This window comes from Canis lupus, chromosome 13 (assembly GCF_003254725.2).
Source record: "Canis lupus dingo isolate Sandy chromosome 13, ASM325472v2, whole genome shotgun sequence".
NCBI classification, from domain to species: Eukaryota; Metazoa; Chordata; class Mammalia; order Carnivora; family Canidae; genus Canis; species Canis lupus.
This window is the reverse complement of record NC_064255.1, coordinates 45,695,686-45,722,614: the sequence shown is the minus strand read 5'-3', so window position 1 is coordinate 45,722,614 and position 26,929 is coordinate 45,695,686. Positions and strand designations below refer to the sequence as shown.

The 26,929-nt window shown below is 41.4% G+C and overlaps 1 long non-coding RNA gene across 2 annotated transcripts in view; it reads left to right on the top strand.

Annotated features, from left to right (window-relative positions):
• The window catches only part of LOC118352266 (uncharacterized), a 53,133-nt gene extending 27,577 nt beyond the window's left edge, over positions 1-25,556 (top strand). The window contains exons 3-4 of one of the 2 annotated variants that reach the window (XR_007401674.1): positions 12,559-12,673; positions 25,391-25,556. This is a non-coding gene — a long non-coding RNA (uncharacterized LOC118352266). Of the gene's footprint in view, positions 1-12,558; positions 13,203-25,390 lie in introns of those variants that run through there. The other variant, XR_007401673.1, reaches the window with a different exon arrangement.
• The last annotated feature ends 1,373 nt before the right edge of the window (positions 25,557-26,929 follow it).

Below are 26,929 nucleotides of genomic sequence, written 5' to 3'. Positions count from 1 at the left end.
CTTCTATTTGGGGCTCCGGAGACCGTGCAGGAAAAGAAATAGAACAAGGGTGGTTGATGTTTTGAGTTGAGGCTGATGATAATGGAAGAACCGGCATCTGGAAGCGCCCCCATGTAGAGAGGAAGAGCACCCACATGACCTCAGCCCAGAGGAGATGCCCAAACGAGTCAAATGTCACGTCACCAGAAGCTTGCCCCTTTAAGCACCAGCCTTTGTTTTGAAAACACACACGATGAACATCTTTCTAAAACTTTATCACACATTTCTGAGAAGTTCTTTATTGGAGAATATGGGATACAATTCACTGTGAGGGCAGAGAGGGATGATAGAGACTGTCTAGCTCTAGCTGTGTGCCTGTTTTGCAAGCGAGGAACGCAAGGCCCAGGAACATGGGGACCCTCGCCCCAGGCCATATAACCCACGCACAGGGGAACCAGGCTCTGAGAAATATTTGGAGATTTATTTCTATTCCACAATCCCACTCTTTTTGCCCCTCTCTCTAAAATGCTATTATTTTCTTACGTACTATTATTTTTATTTTTTAAAAATAAATAATGGCAAAGAAAACTTACAGAGACTCTTTTCCCTTAGGTGCAAATCTAGTTTTCTGGAAGGTCGGCGGGAGGGCAGTGAGGATAAAGGCAAGCTGTCATTCAGACCCAAGTGTTTCTGTCTGCTTAAGTTTATTTCTGCTTTTCTGCACATTGCTTCCAGATAAGAGCTCGTGCCTGCTAGACTTTATCTCAATGTATCCACCACCCTCTCTTCTCCCCTTTGGTCTGGAACTGGCAGCTGTTTCCATTACTTGGGTTGGGAGCAGAGTTCTGCTCAAGATTTATCTCCCCAGCGTTCACATCTTGTTTCTTGTTTTCCTAACAAACAGGAGACCAAGTGTGGGAAGTACTTGCTTTGTGATTGCATTGCCCACCCGAGAAGTCATTGCACACATGGTTAAATAGCAGGAACAATCCATTCTATTCTTTCTTTATAGAAATCCCCTCGGGGTTTTGTGTTGTTGTTGTTGTTTTCCAGATTGGAGAAGATAAAAACTGCCTGCTTCATTTTTCCTAACCCAACAGAGTGCTAGCTTGTGAGAAAAATTAAGGCCTTCCAGAACACTTAAAATGGAACAGTGTTTTCTACTGCCGTATGAGACAATACATGGATTTCTTCTTTCCTTCTTTTTCTTTTTTCTTTTCTTTTCTTTTCTTTTCTTTTCTTTTCTTTTCTTTTCTTTTCTTTTCTTTTTTTTCCTTTCCTTTCCTTTCCTTTCCTTTCCTTTCCTTTCCTTTCCTTTCCTTTCCTTTCCTTTCCTTTCCTTTCCTTTCCTTTCTTTTCCTTTCCCTTTCCTTCTTTCTTCTTTTTTAACTAGGCCCCAGGCCCAGCAAGGAGCCCAACGTGGGCCTTGAACCCATACCCTTGAGATCAAGACCTGAGCTGAGATCAGGAGTCGGATGCTTAACTGACTGAACCACCCAGGTGCCCCAAGAATATATGGATTTTTTTGACAAGTGATTTTAAGACCCCCCTCCCCCCAATATTGTGATGTGATGAGTCTTTTAAAGACTATTTGTGATTCATTACTGTCTCGATGCTATTAATTTCTACTTCCTTATTTCCTTATGGTTTTGAACACAGCCTAGAAAAGACAAAAAAAGAAAAGAAAAGAAAAGAATCACTGCTTCCACCACTTAGACTTTTACTTAGAATTTATGTATTTTATTTACTTTTCTGTGGCAGTACGAAAATGAAATGTACGCTGAAGTACACAAAATGCACAGTCATAAGTGTAGAGCTTCATACAGTTTTATATACGTATGCACTCTTATAGCTACCTCTCAGATCAAGATGTAAAAAATCTGCAAAACTACAGAAAGTTTCCTTATGCTCTTCCCTGCCCAAGTGTGGCCACCTACTAGACCTGACCACTACTATGATTTTTATCACAATCTGTTGGTTTTGCCTTCTTCTGGGCTTCATATCAATGGAATCACACAGTTATTTCTCTTTTGTGTCTAGCTTCTTTCACCCCACGGGTCTGTGAGGCTACTGTGCTTGCGTCAGTAGATTTTTCTCTCTTAAATTGGGTTTAGCGTTTCATTATCTGACTATTTCAGAATTAATCCATTCTCCAGTTGATGGAGATCTTGATTGTTTTCAATATGGGGTCATTACACATAAAACTGCTAAGAACACACTGGCATATGCCTTTCAGTTGGTACAAGAACTCATTTCCTTCTGGATACATACCAGGGAGTGGAATCGCTGGCTCATTGGGTAGGTGTTTGTTGGACTTTAGTAGTTGTTGCAAAATGGTTTTCTAAAATGACTGAGATCTCATCAACTATGTATAAGGGTTTCACGAGCTCGACATCTGTAGCGGTGCTTGATATCTCAGTCTTTTTAATTTTAGCCATCCTGGTGGGTGTGTCGTGGTAACTCATTGCGGCTTTAATTTTCCTGGAGAGTAATAATGTTGACCAATTTTTCATAAGCTTATAAGCCAATTGGATACTTTTTTCTTTTATGAGAAGAGGCTTTTTTTGGGTACATTTTTACTTTGGATTGATTGTCTTTTACTTACTGATTTGTAGTAGTTCTTTATATATTCTCGATATGAGTCCTTCCCTGTTTTATATATTACAAATATTTTCTCCCATTCTATGGCTTGTCTGTTTTCTGTACTATACTGAAACATAGAAGTTATTAATTTTATTGAGACCCAATTTATCAAAAAGCATTTTTTTTTTTACTTTCATAGTTGCTTTTTTGTGGACCGTTGAAGAAATCTTTGCCTATGCATAGGTCAAGAAAAAAATATTCTTCTATGTTTCTTCTAGAAGCTTGATAATTTACCTTCCACATTGGTATCCTCTCAAACTAACTTTTGAGTGTGACCTGAGGTAGGGGGCAGGGTTCATTCCTTTCCCTCCCCAACCATATAAATATTCGATTGTTCCAGCACTATTTATTGCAAAAGCCATCCTTTCTCACCGTGATATGGTGGCCCTTTTGTCACACAGCAAGTGACAACATATGTGTGGGTCTATTTCTGGATAGAGGAACTCTACTATTAGTATATTCACTGCAGATGTTTGTAGTGGATACAGCATTGAATGGGCATCAGAAGCCCCGGCTTCCAGGTCAGCATCTCCAGGGAGAGCTGGGAGACTCGGAATTAGAGAACACGTAGGCCAGCCACCCAAAACTCGCACCTGGCTTCCTGTCCCCCATCCTCTATGGCCAGCAAGTGGCCACCTTCCTTCTTCAGTGCTACTTACACCATGAGGGCTGCTAGATGTAGACTTATTCAGCTACCCGATAGCCACCAGTTTCTTCCTCTTGGTAATCTGGCTTGAGAGTAACAGAGGTGACTAATTTGCACTGAGAGACCCTACAGAATAAACTTTGTGGCTCAATGAGGGGATGCCAAGGCCAAGTTTCATTTAAGTGAGAAGGTGCAGAAATTGTCCACTGAGCAAGCCAGCTGGCTGAGCAAGAGCGTGGGGGGGAAGAATGGAAGCGAAGCACAAAGAGGAATGGTGGAGATACCAGATGAGAGGGCAACACAGAAAGGTTGCCTGAGAGCTCTGTGAGAGACTCTTCTTAATCAATCTTCCAACGGCTGCTGGAGAGAGAACAGGAAAGATGAACAGAGGGGGGTGTATGCAATCAAAACACTGACTCATCCTGAAGACACTGTGGAGTGCTTTTTATAATTAAACAGAAATCACATCCAGATCTATTTCAACGATTTTCTTTTCTTCTTAGACCCCCAAGTGGCTTTGAAGTGCGTTTTACACAAGATCTCACAGAAGGTGAGTCCATTGCTGCAATGCTGGGAAAACCTTGCTCTTGCAACTGTCCCTTCCTCTCACCCCTGCACTGGCGCCAAGATGGAGCTGCTATGCCTGGGTGAGGTGTGAACCCAGCAACTTCCATTTCCCATAGGCTGTGAATCTTTGTTAGGAGGTCTTATTTTTATTCAAGCTAGTTTGGATATTTCTTGCAACCAAACAAATTCTGACTAGATCCCTTGATGTTTTTGTTACTTCTGTATTCCCACAACAGAAGTATCCTGGAGAGAGATGTTGGCCACCATAAGTGGAACTTGCCACAGAAGTTGGACACACACACGACTGGGCACAAAGCAGGGGAAGAGCAGCAAGAGGCAGCTCCATTTTGGGCTGTGGCATTCCCAGGATTGCACAAAGGGGATAAAATAACCAATAGTGCCTAGAACATACTTTTTTTCCCTACTGAAAACCAGGTATTATTGTCCATTTGTGAGATTGTAGTGATAATGTGCTCCCTAAAACCTGAAGAAGTGGCTGCCCTTAGTGTTTATCTAATCAAATCCACATACAAGAGGGTCATTGTCGTGTCTGAGAGTAAAGTGGGAAACTATAAATAAGGGCTCAAAGAATTTGGGAACAGCTGAACCTCCAACTCCAGGGTGGTTTGTCATTCGAAAAAGGAAGTCTAATCAATCTCATCGTGTCCTGTTTGGATAAAGGGTAGATGAACAGGAAAGGACTACTGGTGCCTGGAGAGGAGCTCTCTGCTGGTACAGGGACCATGGCCTAGAAGAACATCTCTGTGACCATCCGTCACCTTCCTTTGATCTGATGCCACACTCTCAGCTCACTTCTGATCACCAGTTGCCAAGATGTCTTCCAGCATTTTGTGCTGAGGAATGCCATGCCTCAGAAACAAGTAGGAGTAGTGTAGCCCCCAGCAGAGATAACTCTCACTGCCAAGTAATACATTTCTAGCTTGGTTTATGAGCTTCAGTGGTAAATGTCAGCACTCTTGTTTTCAACCAGCTCTGGTGCCCTAACAATACTAAGAGCAAGATTCTGGTCAGCTTTTTCCTGCAAATCAACTACATGGCTGTCCCTAGGTTACTCTATATCGGCATGGAAGTTTATTTGAAAAAATGTCTCACCATTGCCGCAAAATTATTTTGTGGACTCCAATTTCTAAAGTCACTTACAAGACCTTTGCAGCGGGTACTTAAATGCATTTGCACTGGAAGGCGCTCACGTCTTCGGAATTTTCAGCATTTCGGGGTTTTGGTAGCTCGGGTAGGAACAGAAATAAAACACGAGAAATAAGGTCATGTATTAGTTTGCTAGGGCTGCCATAATAAAATACCATGAACCTGGGGGCTTAAACAATAAAAATTCATTTTCTTACAGTTCTGGAGGCCGGAAATCCAAGAGCAAGGGCCAGAAGGATTAGTTTCCTTTGAGGCTTCTCTTCTTGGCTTGTAGACGGCTACCTTCTCCCTGTGTCCTCATGTGATTGACCCCTGTGTGCATGTACCCCTTCCTCTTCTTAAGGTCATCAGTCACATTGGACTAGGGCCTCACCTAACAGCCTCATTTTAACTGAATCACCTCTTTAAGACAATATCTCCACATATAGTTACATTCTGAGGTATTGGGGTTGGGACTTTCCAACCTATGGATTTGGGAAGATAAAATTCAGCCCATAAAATGTGGTGAAATCGGCCATGTTGAGGCACCAGGTCTTCTTGACTAATCCTATCGTTTTGGTGAGTTAGAGTAAGGAAGAACTGCTGGGGATTGGTAGGCTCACCCCATGTCAGCACCCAGACGGGGCAGGCAAGGTTAGCTCACCTGTTGTAGAATGTTTCCCAACAGAGCCTGTTCTTATGGAAAGCGTTATCAAAATGCAACTTGTAATTTTTGTGTTTTATGGACAGATGCACAGCTAACCTGAGCCTTCATTGTTTTCATCTCAAAACCAGTGGATAGGTGATGAACATTAATATCCTAAGCAGCGCAGGGGCATTGGTCTGGGTTTGGCGTAATGGTTGTTGTTTAAAGAGAAGGACTTTTCTGTGGGGAATGGTCAGTCAGCAGGCCCCAAAAGGGAGATTAGCGCTTCGTGGGCTGAGGCGTAGCTTCCCAGAATTCTGGGGATTTTGCCAGAGTCCAGCTGGTTCTCGGACAGGGCTTTAGACTTCATGGGGGGGCTATCAAAGGTCCCTCCTCTAACTGCTGGGTGGCCTGAGTCAACTTGCTCTCTGCCAATAATCTCAGCTCCAGATTTATAAATGATGAAAGGAAGCAGTTGAGTCCAAACTAGCTAAAACATAATCTCTGTTGCCCTAGCAATGGCTCCAGGGGCTCTGACAATGGGCTGTGTTTTTCTGAGCATAATTTATTTTACATGCTGCTGCCAGCTGCCAGGAGAGGGTGGGTGTGAAGAGGGTTGTAAATAAATTGAGATTTGCAAGGAGAAATCGCCTCATAGAAGAGTTAGAATGGCCAATGCATTCGTTCATTTATTTATTGAGCATCTACTAGGGTTAGGTACTGTGAGTGGAGTCAGGGGTACACTTCTGATTAAAATTGACAAAAATCCCTGCTCCCATGGGGCTTTCACTCTATTGGGCAGAGACTGATAATAAATAAAACCATTATGTAAAATCCATCTTATGTCAGATGATGATGTATAGTTAGAGATAAAGGAGGCAGGAAAGGGAAATGGGAAGTGTCCCAGTTGGCTGGCAGCTTCACAGTTGTAAAGGGCGCCCAGAGAAGGCTCCACAGAGAACATGACATTTGTGCAAAGTCTTGAAGAAAGCAAGGAAGGAAGCTATAGAGCTATTTGGGGGAAGAATGTTCCAGGAAGAGGGGATGCCTAAGCCATGACCTGAGACACAAGCAGGAAAAGCAAGGAAACCAGGGTGGCTAAGTGGAGAGAGGGGTGGGACCACGGGAGATGAGGTGGAGGGGCAGGGCTAGGGCAGGTGCATCACACGGGGCTTTGTGGGACATTGTGAGGACTATAACTTTCCCTTTGAGTGAGATGAGAAGCTGATGCAGGTTTTCCTTCCCCCTTAGCCTTATGGTGGTGTAATTGACAAATAACCTTGTGAGATCTTTCAAAACAACAACAACAACAACAAAAAAAAAAACCACACAAAATTATGAGATAATGAAAGCACACAACATGTTTGATATGTATACATCATGAAAGGGTTCCCCCTTCCAGTGAACACATCCTTCAAGGTCACCTGCAGCCATTATGGAAAACAGTACGGAGGTTTCTCAAGAAATTAAAAATAGGAATGCCGAGTGATCCAGAAGTCCCACTTCTGGGTATTTATCCAAAGGAAATAAAAGAATCTTCTGGAAGAGATAGCCCATGTTCATAGTGGCATTTTTCTTAGTAGCCAAGATATGGAAACAACTGAAGGTTTTGAGCAAGAGTGGCACAACCTGAAAACTTTTAAAAGGGTTGAGAACAATTCCAAGGGAGGCAAGCATGGAAGCAGGGAGATCAGTAAAGAAACTACCATGATAATCCAGGCAAGAGATTGTGGTGGCTTGGGCCAAGGTGGTAGCAGTGGACTGGTGAGAAGCGGTTGGGTTCTGGATATGTTTTGGAAGTAGACTCATTAGGATTGGCTGACAGCTTGGATGTGGGATATGAGCGGAAGAGAGGAAACAAGGTTGACTTCAAGGTTTTAGACTCATGATAATGAGAAATCTAGTGCCAAGGGGATGAGGAGTATTATCAGGAGGTGTTTCTAATCAAATGGATACACTTTGGAGTGTCTGATACTCAAGCATCATCCTTGACTCCTCTATGATTATTGATGGATAGAAAATGCTAAAACCGTCCGTTCTCGCTTCAAAGTAACGGACACCTCTAACTCTCTCATTCATTCATTCCACTCATTCAACCATACCTCAGGTGTCAACCAGGAACTCCTTATTCCTTGAGATCTACATGAGATTTACTTGAACACCACCATTCTATGGTATGTGCAAGTCCATCGGTCTTGCAGGGATTTCCATCAACTGACAGGGGGACTCTGGTTCTTCTGGCCTCTTCTGAATTCTGGCTACCAGCTGCTACCTGATTGTGCTCTGTGCTACGCATGATGGATGTCCAACACCCAATGACGATTGGGGATGGGACACCTGTTTCTTCATCTTTTCCAGGAGTAAGAATAATTTCCCCCATTGTCTTCTGCATAGCAGTTCAGTGGACATTTTATGGTGGCTTATGCTTGGCTTTCATCTCAAGATCTTATCCTAGAACTATGACATACTATCCTATGTCCTTAGATTAATCTGAAAGGTTCTAGGCGGAACTTGTCTATTTTCTAGAGATTCCTCTGGCTGCTGGTTGGAGAACAGAAGGAAGGTAGATGAACGTGTACAGAAGCCATGCCCCTTGCTGTCTCCCACTGTGTGGTTGTCTGTACTTGCATCGTGCCACACTCTGTTAAGGATACTCCATGCTACTGTTGCTTGGGCTCCAATTATACCCTTCAGCCAGGTAGCTTCTATGGCTTTTCCGTTGCTCTCTTTAACCCTGAGACCCAATTTGGAACAGAGAGGGAGCCAAGTTACCACCACCATGCTCTAAACAGCCACTCTTCATCTCGAGTCACTACAGGTGCTTTACTTGGTTTTATCTAGCATCTTCCTCTGGTGGTCAATATTTGGAAGATCCACCCCACCAATTTGCCAAATGTCCCAGACATATCTGGCTATCATTTGGACTCCAGCTGGAACCTATAAGTCTTATGAATAAGTTCCTTCATTACACTTTGACCTCAATGACATTTATATAGGTCTTGAGTCAAATTACTTTTTTTTTTTCAAATTACTTTTGTGTAGAAAGAATATCCGTACTCTGAGATGACTGTGGTCATAGTTAAATAAACTATGTGTGTGACAATTTGTTGTGTCTCTTAGCCTCCATACTCAAATCGATACCCTGAAAAAGTCATTTCTAAGTGTCCTGGTGTTGCCAGTGAAAGAAGCTAGAATATTCTTGAGATTGTGCACCACTCAGCCAGTTAGGCAGATCCCTGAAGACAAAGGTCTACTCCAGTCCTTGCTCTGTTCGTTTGTGGGCAATGTGGAGAGGCAGAAGTATGCTTCTGGTTGGAGTACACTGACACCCAGCAAAGATTTGGCCAGGCTTTGTCAGACAGGAGACTTTTGTGTCAAAACCAGGGGAAAAGTGCCATTATAGTTATTAAAATATAAAGCATTTTCCATTAGAACCATCTATTACTTATAAAATGAAATAGGGGTAGGAGTAATAAATGAGTGACAACGTAAACTTGCAAGCAGCAAAAATTTTATTTCAGTGTTATATTTTTTATATAACATAACATAATACATTATTAATGTGAGATTTTGATTGATCATAAGTTTTTTTTCTGCCTCACTTTTCTGCAAATTTATTAGTGTCTCAAAATTTGTACTTTTAGTAACTTTATTTTTTAATTGATATAATTGAAAGACATCAGCTGCTCTTGACAAATTGCAAGATTGCAACAAATTTTTCATCATTTTCAATTTTGAGAAGGTTTTTTTTTCTGTCGACATTACTGTTGTTGGAGCTATTAAGATTATAGTTCAAACAACGCTGGCCTGCATTCTGATAATTCTTTCAAACTATAATTTTTAGTACATCTAGAGCTAATGATTCTCACAGAACAATTTTTCTAAAAGGATTTAACCTTTCATATAAATCTGCTTTGCATAAGTCTGAGTTTAATTTTCAGTATAAATTTATACAATAACATTTTAATGTTTCTTCTGATGGTTCCTGTAGCGTGTGGGGGTGTAGTGAAGGAAACTATGAGTGGCTTAGTTTTTTTTTTTTTTTTTTTAAGATTTTATTTATTTTTTGACAGAGAGAGAGAAAGAGCACAAGCAGGGGAAGCAGCAGGATTTTGGTTGATTGGGGAGCCCCATTCAGGGCTCCATCCCAGGACCCTGAGACCATGACCAGAGCTGAGGGCAGATGCTCAACCCACTGAGCCACCCAGGCTCCTCTAAGGGTGGCTTCGTGATGCAGGCATAATTCAAAATGCCTGTTCTGCTTCAACACAGCAGAAGTTCCCTTTAAAATTATCTTCCTCATTAATAATAGGCTCGTCCGAAGCTTGATCTGAAACTAGTGCTGTTTTCTATCAAATGTGACCATCTTTACATTTTAATTCCTAAGCCCGCAGATATTTGCTTTGTGATGTTCCATCAGTTTTCAAAACTGGAGTTTCTTTGAAGAATTCTGATAACGTGGTTATCTTCATTGCAAATCCACGTGTATGCTTCTGTTTTGTAATAATTCACTGGCAAAGGTCACTGCCTGAGAGTCAGCACGGCCGGTCCTGGGGCTCAGGCCCGAAAGTTAGAATCTGTGCTGCCGCTGCAGGGGTGGACTCTGGGGAGGGACAGGCGAGCTGCCTCCCAGCAAGGGTCTCATCGTTGTCACCGGGCAGAGCCCTGCTTCCTCCTGCAGCCACGGCCACGTGCACTGGGGTTACCGCCACTGCTGCTCTGCCTCAGTGACAGCGACCCACCTGTGGCCAGCTCTCAGCCCTGCTAGTCTGGAGGCGGCCTCCACGCCGCCCTCAGGTAGGTGCATGCACACTCTGCAGGCTGCCAGGCCCAGGGCTCAGGAGCCCAGCTGCCTCCCATACCTGTGAGCCAGAGTGGCTCCCAGGGTATCTCTGTGGCTCACAGGCAGGCTCCAGTTCCCTGTTGGGTTTCACCTAGAAAGCAGAAGTTCAGGGTTAAAATTATTAGGAATTTCAAGACAGTGAGGGCAGAGCATTAAATTAAGAGTGGGATCTTTAAAAAAAAAAAAAAAGAATGGGATCTTTCTGAGAGTGGGTCCTGTCTGACTGCGCAAGTTGCATGCCTGTCAAACCGGCCCTGGTTTATGTCATATGACATAAAGCAACTCTGTGCTGCAAGGTGACTACAGGGCGTAGGGAGACTGGATGGCCAAAGGTAGCCCATGCTTAAGATGTCTACAGCAGAGCTCTTCACCTCCTCCGGCCTCTAATCCCGCCCCACCTGTTTCCTCAACTTGGTAAATGGCTACTCCATTTTCCTAGCTGCCCAGGCCCACATTTTGGTGTTAAATGCTTCTCTTCTCTCTTACACTATTCGACTGGCTCTTCCTTTACAGTGTATCCTGCTCCGCTCTGGTGCTTGGGGCTCTGCAATAGCCTCTGCCCTGGTTCCCATGCTTCTATCCTTACCTTCTAATGTCCACTCTTTTTTATTTTTCTAAATTTATATATTTATTTGAGGGGAGGAGAGGCAGACAGAGAGAGAGAGAGAATCCTGAACTAGACTTCCCGCTGAGTGCAGAGTCCACAGGGGGCTCAATCCCAGGACCCTGAGAGTAGACCAGAGCCTGCTGCTTACCCCACTGAGCCACACAGGTGCCCCCCTAATGTCCATTCTTAACACATCAGCTGGAAAGATCTTTAGAAAACATTCAATGGGTCATGTTATTCACCTGGTCAAAGTTTGATGGTTTCCCATCCTATTTAGATGAAAACCCACTGGCCCACAAAGCTCCCTGTTCACCTCTGACATTACAACCTCCTCCAGCCACACCTCCTCCTTGTGGTCCCTCCAAGGAGCCAAGCATCTACTGCACTTGCACTCGCTCCTCACGCTGGGAAATGCTCCTGCCCCAGGATACAGCCCCGTCAGCAATTTCACTTCCTCTGGGGTTTTGCTCAAGCATCTTCTCAGAGGACTTTCCCTGACACTCTGTTAAAGGAGACCCCCTTCTAGCATCTCCATCTCTGTACTGTGTTTTTCCCATAATGCTTATCATCATCAGGCATCCTAAATATTGACTTTGGTTTGTTTGTGGTCTGTCTCCCCCTCCTAGAATATAAGATCGAAGGGGACAAGACTTATGTTTTGTTCACTCTCTTCTCAGCACCTAGAATTGGACTTGGCCCAGAGTAGTCACTCAGTAAACACTTACGAGATAGATGAGTGAGTAGGACCTTGGAAGCTTGGCTGGTTTTGTTAAGGGCACCCTGATTTCTAGGCAGGATGATGAGGGTTAAGCATGAGCACTGTAATTGTAGGCTGGGGAGGTGGTTCTTAAAATGTGGTCTGTGGACCCACGGGGGTCCCAGAGACTCCTCTTCACTGAATTAACATTTGGACTGATAGTTCAAAAACAATGGTGAGTGAAGCCGCAATGCTGCAGTACATGTGGAAGCAGTGGCACCAAACTGTACCATCATGCACTCGTCTAGACAGAATGACCAGTTCACTTAAGAATGTTCTCGATGTGAAAACTAACTACACCAAATGTCAACCCCTTGAGTCAATAGCATTTTAACGTTTGGTCTGGTGAATGGGAGTATGCACCAAGCCCCTTTGCTGTATATACCAAAGGATAGTGGTGGTCTCAAAGAAAAGCCCTTGTGCGATGGTACAAGATGAACCACCCATGATCCTTAGGGGTAGTTTTAAAAAAAATTTATTTATTTATTCATTACAAAGAATAAGTGGGCAGAGACACAGGCAGAAGGCGAAGCAGCTCCATGCCAGGAGCCTGATGTGGGACTCGATCCTGGGACTCCAGGATCACGCCCTGGGCCGAAGGCAGGTGCTAAACTGCTGAGCCACCCAGGGATCCCCCTTAGGGGTAGTTTTTAAGAGAAGAACTGACTTGGAAACTGTGGTTATTTAGATTTGAATGTTTGCTTTTTTTTTTTTTTTTTTCCAGAAAATGAATGAAAAGAGGCTGTCACTTCGAGAGGAACAACGTATCTGTTGCCAATGATAAAAACTTGAGCTTTCAAGGGAAAATTAGAAACTCGGGAAAACTTGTCTTCACTGCAGTGAGTTTGACAGCTTTCCAATACTTGCAAGACTTTTTGATACGATCCGCGGTGTATTATTGAAATATATATATAAAATGTGTCAATATTTGAGAGATCTGTGTAACTCAGTGAACCAATATTTTCCAAATGACCAATGCATGCCTGTTATAAAACTATGCATGGAAAAAGAGCATTCACGCTATAAGAGGAACCATGGGATTTTAATATAACAGAGTATGAAAAATTCATTAATCTGGTTTCAGATTCCACACTGCAACTAACTTTTCAGAAACTATCACTTGTCAAGTTTTCATGTGGTATCAAGGAAATACCCACCATTATCTATCTGAAAAGGTTACTAAGATATTTCCCCCTTTTCCAATTATATATTTTTGCAAAGGTGGATTTTCTTTATATACTTAAACTGAAAAAACATAACTCAACATATTAAATGCAGCAAGCAGATATGAGAATCCAGCTTTTATTAAGTGTGACATAAAACAGATGGATGCGCAGAAATATCAAGTAATGACACCTTTCTTACTAATTTGTTTTAGAAAACACTGTTATTTCTTTAAATGGCTTTATTAAGGTATAATTGAGATACAATAAAACACCCATGTTTAAGTTCTACAATTTGCTGAGTTTGACATGTGAATACATCTGTGAAACCATCACCCCAAATCAAGGTAATAAATATAACCATGTTCCCAAAAGTGTTCCTTCTTAAAGCCCTCCTACCCTCCCTCCCTTTCCTACCTCCCTCATTTCTAGGCAACCAGTGATCTTTCTGTCACTCTATTTTAGTTTGCATTTTCTAGAATTTTATATAAATGGAATCAAAGACTTGGTGCACTTTTTTTTATATCTTGGTTCTTTTCACAAGATAATTATCTCGAGATTCACCTATTTTTTAAAAAAATTATTTATTTATTCATGAGAGACACAGAGAGAGGCAGAGACACAGGCAGAGGGAGAAGCAGGCTCCCTGAGGGGAGCCTGATGTGGGACTCGATCCCATGGCCCCCTGGATCGTGACCTGAGCTGAAGGCAGATGCTCAACCCCTGAGCCACCCAAGTGCCCCTTCACCTATGTTTTTGCATGTATCAAAACCTCATTCATTCTTATGGTTGAGTATTCTAGTGTGTGGATATAGCATAATTTGCAGCTCCCTTCACCTATGGCTGTGGTCTAAATGCATGTGGCCCCACCTCTCCACCCCAATTCATATGTTAAAAACCTAATCCCCAAGGTGATGTCACCAGGAGGTGGGGTCTTCAGGAGGTGATTAGATCATGGGGACTGAGATATTGGGGAATTAGTGCCTTTACAGAAAAGATCCCAGAGAGTGTGCTTGCCCCTTCCACCACATGAAGATAGAATGACAAGTCTGCATCCAGGAAGGGAGCCCTCCCCTCATCATGCCGACACTCTGATCACAGACTTTCAGTCTTTGGAAGTATAACAGATAAATACATTTCCACCGTTTATAAACTACTCACTCTATGTTTTTTGCTTATAGCAAAAGATGGACTAAGAGACTTGCTGAATGGCACTGGGATTGTGAACATCCATATATAAGTCTATGGATGGACATCAGCTTTCATATCTCTTTGGTAAATACCGAGGAGAGAAATGGTTGGGCCAAGAGCTAGGTGTCTGCTTAACATTTTAAGAAATTGCCAAAGAGTTTCCCCTAAGTGCAGAGTCTGCAACTTACAATAGTTTGACTCAACATTTTTCAACTTTACAATGCTCCAAAAGCGCTACGCATTCAGTAGAAATCAACCTTTGATTTTTGAATTTTGATCTTTTCTCAGGGCTGGTGATATGTGGTACATACTCTTCCTGATGTGGGACAGTGACAGGCCTCAGCTTCTAGTCAGCTGTGTGATTGTGAGAGTAAACAACCAATACATTCACAACCATTCTGTTTTTCATTTTCAATACAGTAGTCAACACATTACACCTAATACTCAACACTTTCTTATAAACAGGCTTTGTGTTACACGATTTTGCCCCACTGCAGGCTACTGTAAGTATGCTGAACACATTTAAGGTAGGCGAGGCTAAGCCATGGTGTTTGGTAAGTGAGGTGTGTTAAAGTGCATTTTCAACCGATGATGGGCTTATTGGAACGTAACCCCATTGTAAGTCGAGGAAGATCTGTAGTTGTACCATTTAATTTTTTTTATTTTCTAAAATTAATTACTTTATTTTTTAAATTCCAGTATAATTAATGTACAGTGTTATATTAGTTTCAGGTGTACCATATAGTGATTCAAGAATTCTATACATTACTCAGTGCTCATCGTAATAAGTGTCCTTTTAATCCCCTTCACCTGTTTCACTCATCCCACAACCCACTTCCCCTCTGGTGACCATCAAGTTTGTTCTCTACAGTTAAGTCTATTTTTTTTTCTCTTTTATTACATTCTTCCTTCTGTTTTCTCTGGGTTAAGTTTGCTCTTTTTTTCATTTTCCTAATCCTTTAAGCTGGAAAGTAATGTTAGAGATTTGAGATATTTATACTTTCTTTTTTTTAGATTTATTTATTTGGTTTAGAGATTGAGAGAGAGAGAGAAAGCATGAGCAGGAAGGGCAGAGGGAAAGAGAATCTCAAGCGCACTCCACATGAGCGTGGAGCCCGATGAGGGGCTCCATCCCACAAATGAGTCACCCAAGTTCACCCCTCTTCTTTTTTTTAAACATAGGAACTTAGAGTTCTAAATTTCTCTCTGAGCATTGCTTTTGCAGCATGTTTGGTATGCTGTCTTTTAGTTTTGACTCATCCCAACGTATTTTCTAATTTCCTTTGTCTTTTTTTCTTTGTTTAAGACTATATTGTTTAAGCACACTGTCAAAAAATTTAAAAAAGAACTACCATGATATCTGGCAATTACACTTCTGGGTGTTTATCCAAAGAGAATGAAAACACTAACTTGAAAAGATATATGCACCCTCGTATTTATTGCAGCTTTATTTATAATAACCAAGATACGTAAACAACCTAAATGTCCATTGATAGATGAATGGATAAATAAATTGTAGGGACTATATATGTCTATATATATATAGGGACTATATATGTCTATACTATATATATATATATAGTATATATATATATATATATACTTTGAATGTTAATCTTTTATTGATAACAAAGCAGCAATGTTGGGGGATGTTTCCAAGATACCATGAGCAGGTGTATCTCCATGCCAGTGTTGTGTGATGTACATGCGTGCCCATGTGTGTATATGTGTGTGTGTGTATGTAACTGGGGGAGTGATCTGTGAAACTGGGAAGTCCAACCCTACAGAGACAGGAAAGGAGAGACCAAAGAGCCTTGGAGAGGCTGGGCGCTGGAGAAGAGTCCTCACAGGCCATGTTGAGTTCAGCTTCCAGGAATAGCAGGTGCTTTGGGCCAGGCAGTGGCTGGGGGCTGCTGCACCTACTGTGCTGGGCTTTCAGGAGGGGCTGCTAGAGCCACAGGATTTTATATATATATATATATATATATATATATATATATATATATATATATAAATATATATATAAAATATATATATCTATATCTGAGATATATAATATTCTGAGATATATATCTATCTATAGATATTTATATATATATATATCTCAGAATATTATTCAGCCATAAAAAAGAATGAAATCTTTCCATGCATGACAACATGATGGATAGATCTCAGGAGCACTATACTCAGTGAAGTAAGCCAGACAGAGAAAAGCAAATGATCTCTTTTATGTGTGGAATCTAAAACAAAAACAAAAAACCAAGCTCATAGATATAGAGAAGAGATTGGTAGTTGTCAGATTGTCAGAGGCAAGTGGGTAGAGGAGAGGAAAAAATGAGTGAAGAGAGTCAAAGGAAAAAGAAAATAAAAGAAAAATAAAAAGCAATGCCAAGGATAATGTAATAGCACTGAATTGTCAGAACTAAACTGTGCTTTCCATAGCAGGTGAGCAAACAACAATTGCTCAATGAATTAGCTAGACAACTCTTGGTTTAAAAAATAACAACAAAAACTCCTCTACTGCATACTTCATATCAAACAAGTGGAGTGGGAATTGAATGCCGCAGAAATAACCTATGAAACCTAAAATCAAAAACAAACCAAATCAGGATACTATTGAAAAATATTAATCATTTTGCTTTTTATACCTAATCACTTGAAAGTTAGTTACCCCCTTGTCAGCCGAGAGAACACGTTGCCTGCAGAAGGGATTAGTAGACAGGGAATAAAAAGTGATATCCAACATCAAAGTTCAAGCTTAGAAAATAAAACAAGCTACTAAAATAGACTTTTTGAGACTCAAAGGCAAATCTTGAGGAAAAGCAAGAGTGTAGGACATAAGCAGACCTAGAGAGAATGTGGGAATATGGAGGAAGAAGGAGGTCATGATCCACCTTCACCTGGGCTGGGGTTTGGCAAGGAGCAGGTGCATCTTAGAAGAGTTAGTTGGGGGGCAGGGAAGGAGGAGATCTGTCCTGGCCAGGGACAAGGGGATGCAGCTCCCTATCAGACATAAGCCAGCACTTCTTGGCTCACACCAAGGAACCCCCAAGGGAGAGCTAAGTTAGCAGCTGTAGACCATGGTCTTGTCTTTGGAGGGGAACAGTGTATACTGTTCTAGGAGAAAAGATACATAGCTCTTTGCCTGCTCCTTGGGCTTCCAATGATGGCTACCAGCATGCTTCCCGTGCATTTCCCAGCAGTGTTGTCCTCCCAGTGACCTGACACTTTGCTGATCCCCATGTGACCCACTGGTATATGGCAACTTACTTAAAAAAAAAAAGTGTGCTGTTTAATTTCCACATATTCGTGGATAGTCCAGACTTTCTTCATTATTGATTTCTGATTTTGCTCTATCGTTAAGAAAGATATTTTGTATAATATTAATCTTTTTAAATCGACTGAGACTTGTTTTGTCCCCCAGCATATAGTCTATCTTAGAGAGTAGGAAAGAGAGGTACAAGTGTCAAGGGAACCTGTACGGGAGGTGTCACCTGGCCTGGGAAGCCAGGGAAGGCTTCCCAGTGAAAGTGACAGCTCTGCTGAGAGCTGAGACATAGAGATGTGTTAACTTGGTGAAGGTGAGAAAGAATAGGGATTTTTTTCATTACTCCATTTGGCTTCTCAGAGACTGACTTGCTAGTCTTTTTGTCTTCTTCCTCCTCCTCCTATTCCTTCTTAATTTCTTCCTTACCCTCTTCCCTCTCCCTCTTTCTTTCCTCTGCCTCCTGTTTAGTTCTTTGTTAATTTGGAATAAATACTAAAGCCCTTCTCAGTTGGATGAACAAACATTAGAGTTTTTGTATGCAGAGTGTTTAAAGTAAATGTAAAATCTGAAAGGAGAAGGTCTGTGCTTGTTGTGTGAGCTGATGAAATTTAGGGAGAGGTCAAGTTTCCAGGGTTTTGATGATGCAGGCTTTATGGTTGGGGGTGGAGGGTGGCAGCAGGGAGAGAAAAAAGGAAGGAGCTGGAATCAATCAGTCATAAGCTGAACCACTTCCGGCAAGGAAATTTAATTTCAGTGATTGAATCACTGACTCACGAAAATAACTAAATGCAGTGTGTATTTAGGTTTTAAACACACTTGGACCATCTACGTTAATGGAAATACGAAGATGCGTGGTGTTAATCACCCAACAGGAGACAACATATTTCTACTTAGACTTTCATCTTTTACCATAAAGGGCCTCTCAGGAGTCTGCAGCACAGAGGAATTTATCTCCCTGGGAACCACATTTCTAGAGTTAGACCACTTTGGCATGGTACCAACATTAGCTGTAATGCAAACTAGAACGGTAAGCCCTTTGGCTTCTTGGCTCTGCAATTAAACATCAGGTCCTTAGTTTGACTGGGATATGTGACCTTTCCAAATGAAGCAAAGGTCTGGTGTAGCTGTAAGCCTAATTTATCTTTCTTATCAGTGAAGAAACAGGCAGAAACAAGGTCAAAGCAAGAGACCTCCTCCACTGGGATTGTTAAAAGCTATTGTTCCATAATTACTGTGACTAAGGCAACAAACAAACTATTGAGGTTGACAGCCCCCTTAGATCAGTGCAGCTGAATTTCTGTAGGTTTTTCCTGCATGTTCCCAATGAAAGTATAGCATGTTTTCACAGAGAAAGCAAAAGAGGACAATAGATAATTATAATTCCAGAAAAGCTATTGTAACACATTCTGCCAATGTGAAAGGGGATGCATTTCATTTAGGCTTATTTTTAATATGGTAGCAAAACACCACCATATTGGGGAAAAAGTTTATTCGTCATCCAAAATAATGAGAAGTGTAGTTAAAAAGAAGTGCACTTTGCACTTAAACTAGGCTAGCCTACCCTAGACTCCTGTAACTCTAACCTGGTTGAAGGCCATGACGTAGGTATTCATGGCTTCCCCTCTTTCGTGACACACGTTCCATAGTGACTGCTCGAGAAATATTTCGTAAGTTGCAATGAGTTGAGCTAGTTTCAATTATCCAAAAGTTCTCTTTTTATCACCAGAGAACAAAATCAGGGAAATCGTGGCAGACTTTCTCACCCAGTGACATATTCATTCTTGAAATACATGTTAGCATAGCTGTCTCTCGGCACTAGAGTGGCAGTCACATGCCAGCCAGCCTCTGGACATGGATACAAGAGCTCCTAGAAAGATTTTCTCTCTCTCTATTTGACTGGCCAGCAGATTCATAGTCTCACGAGTGTATTAGTGGAGGCAGGTATGAGTATATGGTCTAAAAAATTTTTTTGAGGAGATGTCCCTCACTTTCCTATCATTGGCAAAATTTCTTTTACGAGATCACAGAAAAGTTTTAAAGACCGGTCAAAGAAGCCATGGAAAGATATTTCCATCTTTCCCTATGAAGGACCTCTCAGAATTATGTAAGTCAAAGGAATTTATCTTCCCAGGAGTCTAATTTAGGAGGAAACCATTATATATTGTATGATTGAGAGTACATTGCTTTGAGGTACTCAATTGATAACAGATATTTACTGAATGCTTACAAGTTGCCAGGCATCATCTTTTTTTTTTCTAATATTTTATTTATTCATGAGAGACACAGAAAAACAGGCAGAGACACAGGCAGAGGGAGAAGCAGGCTCCCCATGGGGAGCCCAATGCAGGACACGACCCCAGGACCCCAGAATCATGCCCTGAGCTGAAAATAGACTCTCAACCACTAAGCCACCCAGGTGCCCCTCCAAGCATTGTTATAGACAATATGATGATGAATAAGATAAAGTCATTTGCCTTCTGGAATTTGATGAAAGACAGTAGAAAACAAACAAGTATATATAGACTATAAAGCTAAGTGGTGAAAAATCTTACAAAAAAAATGTAGGATAAGAGATAAAAAGTGAGAGAGCTGCCAGGGAAGACCTTTTTGAAGAGGTGACATCTGTGACATCTGTACTAAAGAGTACATGCAAAGACAATGAAGGAACTTGGCTTATTTGAGGAATAGTCATGAGGCCAGTGTGTCTATAACATTAGTGGGAAAAAAAAGGCACAGATCTGGTGAAAAACATCAACACACATAATCAAGAAGCTCAATAATCCTGAAGAAGACAATCATGAAGACAAACATACCTAGACACATGATAATGAAACTGCTGAAAACCAAAGACAGAAAGAAAAATCTTAAAAGCAGCCAGAGGATAAAGTTCTATCACGTACAGGAGAACAGTGAACATAATGACAGCTAACTTCTCATCAGAAACCAGGGACTCAGAAGATGAAGAACAATGTCTTTAAAATCCCAAACGGAGGGGCAGCCCAGGTAGCTTACCAGTTTAGTGCCACCTTCAACCCAGGGCCTGATTCTGGAGACACTAGATAGAGTCCCACATTGGGCTCCCAGCAGGGAGCCTGCTTCTCCCTCTGCCTGTGTCTCTACCTCTCTCTGTGTGTCTCTCATGAATAAATAAATAAAATCTTAAAAACAAAATCCTGAAAGGAAAATAGCCTGTCAATTGCAAATTCTATACTTACTAAAAATATCCTTCAACAAGGAAGGTAAAATCAATATGCTTTCATAAAAAAGAAGGCTGAGAGAATTCTTTGCAAATAGGCTCATTCATACTATAAGCAATGCTGAAAGAAGCTCTTCAGATAGAAGGAAAATAATATCCAGTTGGATATTCAAAAGTGATGAAGAAAATGAAACGGATAAATGTGGTTAGATAGAAAAGTTTTTTGTTTAATTGCTTTATCTCCTTATTTTAAATTACAACTGACTATTTTAAGTGAAAACATGTATTTTGAGTTTAATAACAAATGTAGAAGTAAAATATAATGCTATGATAGCATAAAGGATAATAGGGATTGTAAATGGAATTTTAATCTTGTAAGATTCTTACATTACACATTAAATGGTATCATAGTAATTCAAGGTATGTTGTGAAAGTTAAGGACACATGTTAAAATCCCTAGGGAAACCAATGGGATCAATAGAAAAAATTACTAACATGGTAGATATCAACACAGCCATATAAATAATTGGAGTAAGTGTAAATGGTCTATACACACTAATTTAAGGCAGAGATTGTCAGACTCTTTTTTTTTTAAAAGAAAAATTATAAAGGATTTACTTTAACTATGAAGACTAAGATAGTTTGAAAGCAAAAGGATAGAAAAATATATAAATGCTAATACTAAGAAGGCAGATTTGGCCAAAGTATTGGACAAAGTAGACTTCAAGATGAGGAGGGTTACCAGAGCTAAAGAAAGACTTTTCATAATGATAAAAAGGCCAGTCCATGAAGAAGACAAGTGAATCATAGATAGGTATGCCCTTCATGACAACATGAAGCAAAACTGACAGAAGGAAGAAATAAGCACAGCGCAATCCAATGTATTATTATCTGTTTCTCAATAATTTCCAGGAGAGACAACATCAATCCTTGCTATAGTCATCCGAGCAGTGGTTGCTTCTTCAGGGGCAGAGAGGAGGGAGGTTGACTAGAAAATAACACGAGGGAATTGTTTGGAGTGCTAAAAAGTTTCTGTATCTTGATAGCTTTTATAGATAGGTATATACATCTAGCAAAACTTCTCAAAGTTTATACTTAAAATCAATGTAATTTACTATAGGTAAAATTTACTTGCTATTTAAATTGAGCATACATTTATAAAACCTAGTTCTGATACGTTATGGCTCCGATTTCTTGTTAGATGCCAACGTGGAGATATTAAAGTGATATGTGTTTTGGGTGAGTCTAAAGTGCAGGTTGGTGCTGGAGCTATAAATTTGAGAGTCACTATAGAGGAATGAGGTTTAAATCCACAGGACTGAATGAGATCACTCAGATACTCAAAGTATAGGCGACATCTGAGGACCAAGGCTTGAAGACACATGCTAACACTGAGAATTTCAGGCAGTAAAGGAAAGCCATCAAAGAACATTGAGAATTATTAACCAGAGACAAGAAAACCAGGAGGACAAAGACACATTCAGGATGTATGTCAAAGAAGACAGAATGATCAAGTCATACTCTGTTTATTTATTTATTTTTTATGTATTTGTTTTTTTTTTGTTTGTTTGTTTTTTTTAAATTTTTATTTATTTATGATAGTCACATAGAGAGAGAGAGAGACAGGCGCAGAGACACAGGCAGAGGGAGAAGCAGGCTCCATGCACCGGGAGCCCGACGTGGGATTCGATCCCGGGTCTCCAGGATCGCGCCCTGGGCCAAAGGCAGGCGCCAAACCGCTGCGCCACCCAGGGATCCCGTGTATTTGTTTTTTAAATAAAAAAATTAACCTTTCTAATGTAAACAGTTCAGTGGCATTTAGTAAATTCATGGAGTTGAAACACCAACCACCTTGTGTTCTGTTTAGAGACACACTAAGAAACGTGCTAACAACTGCCCACCCATTTCTCCAAGATGGAAGCCATTGGCAACTTTAAAAGAAAAGATACGTAAGAATGTGAGAATGCCAATAAAAAAAACCAATAATAAAAAAAAAAGAATGTGAGAATGCACAGAATGAAGTCTTACCATCTGTGACAACGTGACTGAACCTGGAGGGTGTTACGCGAAGTGAAATAAGTCAGATAGGGAAAGACAAATTACCATATGATTTCACTTGTATGTCAACTCTGAGGAATAGAACAAACGAACTAAGAAAAACAACACAAAGAGAAACAGACTCATAAATATAGAGAACGAACTCGTGGTTGCCATTGAGGAGGGGAGTAGGGAGATGGGTGAAGTGGGTGAAGGGGATTATCAGGTACAAGCTTCCGGTTATAAAATAAGTAGGTCACAGAGAGAAAAAGAACAGCATGGGACACATCATCAGTAATATTGTAATAACTTGTGCGCTGAGCGATGGTAACTGTACTGTCGTGAGCCTATTGTGGTCTCTGCAATCGACAAATCACTGTGTTGCACACCTGAAGCCAACATATACGGGCTATATATCAACTATACTTTCATGAAAATAAAAACTAAAAAAATGTAAACAAAGAGGTAAAATGCCAAGTCTGACTGAAGGGGGTTAAGGAGAATATAGGAAAGGACGGTAAAGCACAGACAACTTTCCAGGAGCTGTTTTTCTGTGTTGCCCAGAAGAGGTGACATTAACTGCTTCTTCCATTTGAATGATGCTTGTGGGCCTGGGACTCTGTTGTCTAGAAAGAATTTACAGAGAGCGATGATGGTGGGTGGGGACTTAGGAACCATATCCTTCGGTGACTTTGAGGGGAGTTCTAACCAAATCCCTAGAGAGGCCCCTCAAGATTGGATGGGGACACAGAGTGATTTGCACCTGCTCGTACTTTAGTTCCTCTTCCTTATTTAGGTTTTAAAAACATTTGTTTAGATTTATTTGGAGTCTTCTCCGAATAAAGAGGCTTGTCCTGTTTGTGAGAGGGTGGATGGCTGATGGTCATCGTCAATCTCTTTGGAAGGAAGTCGCAGTAGGCGTTGACCCGACGCGCCTACCCCACAGATGTACAACGTCTCCATTCAGCATGTGCTTTGTTAAGGATCTCACCTCTCCAGGTATTCCTTCTAAACACACCTATTACTCTCCCTTGGAGAAATTCTTCATTTTTCTGTTAAGATATAATTTCAATTCCATGTCACAGAAATACAAAAATAGCAGTGGCGTGAATGAAATAGAAAGTTTATTTCTCTCGCACTGAAAAATCTGTGCTGGTATGGCAGCTCTGCTCTGCGAGATCACTGGGAGTCTAGACACCTTCTCTCTTCCTGTCCCACCAACTGTGCGGGGTGTTCCTATCCACATGGCGCAAGATGACTCACCACCATGTTTGTACTCCAGCCATTGGGAATGAGGAAAGAAGAAGGAGGATGCGCATCCTTTCCCCTTAAGGCCAGGACCTAGAGTGGCCCACATCACTTTATTTTCATCCTTTTGGCCAGTCCCCAGTCACAGAAATGCCTACGTTATATGACCTTTCTTTGGAGTGGCATGATGATCAGCTAAAAAAAACCACCATGCGTGATGGGAAGATGGATGCTGATCTAAAACCAGCAATTGTTTCCTTTTCCTATGATGTTTTAGGTTTCTAGTGCTCCCTTAGAGATTGGCATTTGGGCAAGTGGCTGTCCTGCCTCTTATTCCACATCCACCCTTAGGATCATCACAGGATGAGGAGGTAGGGTGACCCTACAATAAATCTTCCAAGGGGTACAGCATCTCCTTTCCTTTATTTCACATATTTGACTTCTGCTTTAGATACAGTTTGAACAAAGGGTTGCCAAGCTTGTGGTTCATTTTGTGACTGAGCCACACGGTGCATAAATATTTGCTCAAATATTATCCCGAGTGTGTCTGTGAGGGTATTTTTGGATGAGATTAACATTTGTATCTGTAGGCTGAGTAAAGCAGACTGCCTTCCCTAATGTGAGTGGGCCTCATCCAATCAGTTGAAGGGCTGAACAGAACAAAAAGACTCAGCCTCCCTGTGAAAGAACTCTTTTTGTCTGACCACCTGAGCTGGGATATTAGTCTTTTTCTGCCTTCTAACTCGGATTGAAACACTGGCTCTTCTTGGGCCTTGAGTCTGCTGGCTTTCAGACTGGAATGTATACCACCAGCTCTTCTGGGTCTCCATCTTGCTGACTGGAGCTCTTGAAACATCTCAGCCTCCATAATCACTTGCTCAAAACCCTATAAGACCCTCTGCCCCTCCCCTTTCAAATATTATTGGTTCTGATTATCTGGATAAGCCTCACTAATAAACTGAGCTTTTAAAAAATCCCTGAGGGGCCCTTGGGGGGCCCAATGGTTGAGCATCTGCCTCTGGCTCAGGGCGTGATCCTGGGGTTCCAGGATCGAGTCCCACATTGGGCTCCCTGCAGGGAGCCTGCTTCTCCCTCTGTCTGTGTCTCTACCTCTCTCTCTGTGTCTCTTATGAATAAATAAATGAAATCTTTTTTTAAAAATCCCTGAAAACCAACTAGTTAGTCTCTGAATGTAACACATGGGAGAAGTAGGGCCCAGACTCACTGTGGCCCCCACGAATTAGGTGGTCCCACAGTCATCCTAATGTGTCCCGTCTTTCTTATCTTTCAGGTCACATTGCAGATGAAAATACACTGTTTCACTAAAAGGCATTTTCATATGCTGCTTCTCAAGTGAAGTTGGTCTTAGGCTTCGTATTATTTGAACAATCTCCAGAGAAGCTGTGAAATAAAAATTCACTTTTCATACGAAGTTATTATTTTTTTTCCCTAGGCTACAGTGATGGGAAGATGTGGGAAACAAACATATTTTGCTATTTTAACGATCAGCCCTGGAACAGAACAGCCTTTAAAACCTGTCTGGTAGCTGGATTGGTCGTTGAATTCCACAGGCAAACGCCAGCATCACCAAAGTGAAAACACAAGCGTTAGAACAAAGAGACACTGTAAGCATTTTGCACTAAGCAGACTAAAATCCAGATCTGATTTGTCAAAGCTCAAAAATAAATTAACCGCTTGCTGTGGCACAGTTTGTCTAAGTAACCCCATGGCCCATTCTCCCTCGAGTGTGGGTGGAAGCGAAGAACTGTTAGCTGCTCTGGAGGAGACACTGGGAAGAATCATAATTTCTCTGGCTACAGCGACAGTATTTTCTGTCCCCAAAATCAAGTCATGTCAGCAATGGCTTTTAGGAAGGAGCTAATGGAAACTTTAGTTTGGTCATGACTGAAGTGTCTTGGGAAATTTGTGCCAATTATTCTGTTTCTGTACTACTAAAAAACCCAACTTTTTTTGAGGTATGAGTCACATAACATAAAATTCTGTTGAAAGTGCGCAGTTCAGTGGGGTTTAGTATATTTACAATGTTGTGTAGCCCTCACTGCTGTCTAGTTCCAGAACACCTTCACCACACCCCAAAAGAGGCCCCTTATCTATCAGCAGTGACTCCGTATTTCCTCCTCTCCCCATTTCCTGCCAACCACTGATCTACTTTGTGTCCATTTGGATTTGCCCATTCTGGACATTTCACAGACGTGGAATCTTACGATACATGGTGCCCGGCTTCGTTCAGTCAGCATATAATGTCTTCAAGGCTCACTTACCTTGTAGCAAGTGTCAGCATTTCATTCCTTTTTATGGCCAAATAATAGTCCACATCATGGACAGACCACCTTTTCCTTGCCCATTTATCGGTTGGTGGACACTTAGGTTATTTCTACTTGGTGGTTATCATGAATAATGCTGCTACCAATACCATTCGAGTTTTGTGTAGATGTATGCTTTTAGTTCTTTAAGTATGTACCTAGTAGTGTAATTGCTGGCTCATATAGTTACTCTATTTTTTAAAAATAATTAATTTATTTAAACAAATATTTCATTTATTTATTCATGAGAGACATACACAGAGAGGCCGAGACACAGGCAGAGGGAGAAGCAGGCCCCCTGCAGGCAGTCCGATGCGGGACTCAATCCCAGGACCCCGGGATCAGGCCCTGAGCCAACGGCAGGTCCTCAAACGCTGAGCCACCCGGGCACCCCAGTCACTCTATTTTAATATTTTCTGGTAACTGCTACATTGTTTTCCTGAGGATGAGGACAGGCCATTTTACATTCCCCCCGCCAGGGTATGAGGGCTCCAGTTTCTCCCTCTTCTAACCAACCCTTGCTTGTCTCTGTCTTTCTTTGCGATCGATTGTCCTGGTGCCTGTGAAGTGCTATGTCATGGTTGTGATTTGCATTTTCCTCAGGATTGAATGAAGATGAGCATTTTTTTCATTTGCTGATGGGTCATTTTCTGTCTCCTTGTGAGGTG